At 32.2% G+C, this 3,168-nt stretch overlaps 1 long non-coding RNA gene across 1 annotated transcript; it reads left to right on the forward strand.

The window, feature by feature from the left end:
- The first annotated feature begins 1,593 nt into the window (after positions 1-1,593).
- Positions 1,594-2,370, forward strand: LOC124892964. The gene is made up of 2 exons (XR_007050489.1): positions 1,594-1,714; positions 1,843-2,370. It is a non-coding gene; the product is annotated as an uncharacterized LOC124892964 (long non-coding RNA).
- The last annotated feature ends 798 nt before the right edge of the window (positions 2,371-3,168 follow it).

The following is a 3,168-nucleotide window of genomic DNA, read 5'->3' on the forward strand; positions in this document are numbered from 1 at the left end:
CGGTGCAGGTCCTAGCTCGAGTGCGCCTCAGCTTACTTGATTTGGGTGTTTGTTGGAGCTTTCAAGGTAGTGGTTGGACATTCATGCGTCCGAAGTTCACCTGTATCTTTCTATACTAGTTATGTCTTTATTAGTATTCGAAGACAGTTATTATTCCGTTGTGGTTATTTTTCTGGTGTATTTGACTCTTGGATTGTTTTAGTAGTTTTTACACTATTGACACCTAGTTTTGAGCATGATTGATAGTTTGGATAAGTTCTTTCCGCATTGTTATGATTATTTATATAGTTCGGCTTTGTTCTAGAAGCCTTACCTTGGGATATTTCTATCTTTTTCTCATTTCATAACAGTTTGGGTGATAGGCTTACTGGTCAAGGTACGCTGCGACAAGTGCCATCATGACCCTAGTTTTTGGATCGTGACATTCAAAGTGACCTATAAATGAATGTATTGCCAAGATTATGTAATGCTATGGAACTGAGGTCTCCATGGACTGCAGACGGATGTGCCAGCATTTCAAATCTAGATTATAACCTTGAACGGAGAAGCTTATGAGATAAAAGCTTTTCCATAATGTAAAAATTAGCCAATCAAGCCTATGAGCCTGATCTGTTTGTACCATATTTATTTTAAAAGGTTTTGTTGATCCTTGTCTTTCCTTGTTATGCTCATTTTTCTTTCTTTCTGAAGACAAATAGATTGAAAACCATATATGTAAACGTCACCACCTAGAGGAATCATAATTGGATTCATACATTGATACCTAGTTAAAGTTGCACATAATGGCTGCTCCACAAGTCTTCTATGCTGGAAAATGAATTAGCTCTGTAATTATTCATCCTAGAGCCTACAAGCCTTTACTTTGGCACCTCATAATTAGTTTTTTCTGGGCTATAGGAGCCAACCTGTGGGAATGGATTTCCATTAGTAAACTGCAACAAACTTTTGAGACATAAAATAGAGTTATTTATGGGGAATGGTTTACTGGAATAATGATGGACTGGAAAAATACATGTAAGGAGGGGGAAATCTAAGGATCTCACCTTTTTTATCTTTTGATAACATAAAATTTCCTCAGGGCCCGTAGTAGACGGGTTCTAAATTCAGTTGATAATGGGCTAGCCCAGTTATGAGAACCTCTCCTTAATCTGTTTAGATACCACTTGCCAAGTTGCTCATTTTTTTTGTTTGGCTATTAAATTACAACCTGGAGACTTGCACTTGATTACACAATCTACTTGGAACTCCTGTTCTTCACTGAATCCCAGACCAAAAGATTTAGTCAATTAATAACATTAGTTAGTAAGTTTATTCCATTTAACCTATGCTCCTTATGCTCAATACTTAACCAGATCAATAATTGACTAGATCAATACTTTCTCTTACGATAGTCTATCAATACTTTTTCACATTCTACTAGTAGTAGTAGACCAACTAGGTAGGTAGTAGACTAACTATATATAAGTTTAACAAGAGATACTATAAGTTTATGTCCAAGATATTATTCCACTAAAAATTTCAGGTTATACTGGAGAATTTAAAATCATTTCAATTTAAAATCATAGTTTATTTATCTTTTTTCTAAAATTTTGTAGGAATTCTTAAATGGGGGCAAAGAGCCAACTTTTCTTGAGGTCTTCGAAGAGACGCATTGGAAGAAAAAGAAGGACAGTACAAGACAAGATTGAGCCAAAACGCATGCTAAGGATCATATGTAAGATAATAACTTTTTCATACATTGTTTTATTATTACTTAACGTAACTTGTTTACATACTGACAAATAATTTTTCTTTCGGACTTAGCTTGTTTACATACTGACAAATAATTTTTCTTTCAGGAAGATTTTAAAAAAGCATAGAAGATTGGCATCAAACCCAACCTACTTCAGAAGATGGAACCATGGTCCAACCATCACTTGCAGATATAACTAACATGTGGACAACTATTATTGGTGGTCCGAAGAAAGGTAGAACCTATGGGTGTGGTGTTCTCGAATCTTTGAGTAGTCCTTCGTTGTTTCCCAATTCCTCTTCTACTTTGCAAACTATGGAAGAAATGAAAGCGATGAGAAAGAAAATTGCAAACTTGGTGCAACATTGTGTTGATAATGATGCTAGTTTGCCAAGTTTGCTAAATTTGAGGAGTTGGTTAAGAAAACACATGTCACAAGTATTTGATGCTGGGGAAGAGAGTGAACCTGATGATGATTAGCTTATAGTTGTTGTTCTTGTTTTTGGTTGTGACTTTTAGACTTAAAGTTCTCCTGGGATGCTTAAATATTTGACTCGATGTTTGTTTTGGATTGTGACATTACTTAAAGTTCTCTTGTGATGTTTAAACTATTTGACTCGAAGTTGGTTTTGGATGTTTCAAAGTGGTTGAATTTTAAATTTTTGTTGTGTTTGTGAAAAATACATTAGGTATGTTGTTTGTAATATGATGGTAGTATAAGCCAATGAAAGAATAGCATAGCTGGCAAAACAAAATAAATTTCCAACTACAATAGTCGAAATAATTATAATTATTAAATAATTATTTATTAAAATTCCGACTATAGTAGTCGGAATAATTATAATTATTGAATAATTATTTGTTAAAATTTCAACTACAGTAGTAGGAATAATTATAAATAATAAATAATTATTTATTTAGTTCCGACTATAGTAGTCAGAATAATTATAATTATTAAATAATTATTTATTAAAATTCTGACTATAGTAGTCGAAATAATTATAATTATTAAATAGTTATTTATTAAAACTTTGATTACAGTAGTTGGAATATTTATAATTATTAAATAATTATTTATTAATTTTTCGACTACAGTAGTCGGAACACTTATAATTATTAAATAATTATTTTTAATTAGTTTATTAATCTTCCGACCACTGTAGTTGGAAACTTTCGACCACTATAGTCAAAAATATTTTTTCGACAAGCTATATTCCAACTACCATGAAACAGTCGAAAGGTTGTCGAAAATACCTTATTTTTCGACTACAATAGCTGTCAGAAAAAATACTAATTTCTAGTAGTTTAGTTTAGTTTCAAAACCTAGAACTTATGACGTAAAATGCATAACTTAATTCCAACAGAACTCATGCCAAGTGAGACAACAAATTAGGCCATGTATAAGAGTACTTGTTTCATAAATTTTCATTAAATGA

This window comes from Capsicum annuum, unplaced genomic scaffold, assembly GCF_002878395.1.
Source record: "Capsicum annuum cultivar UCD-10X-F1 unplaced genomic scaffold, UCD10Xv1.1 ctg5261, whole genome shotgun sequence".
Taxonomy (NCBI): Eukaryota; Viridiplantae; Streptophyta; class Magnoliopsida; order Solanales; family Solanaceae; genus Capsicum; species Capsicum annuum.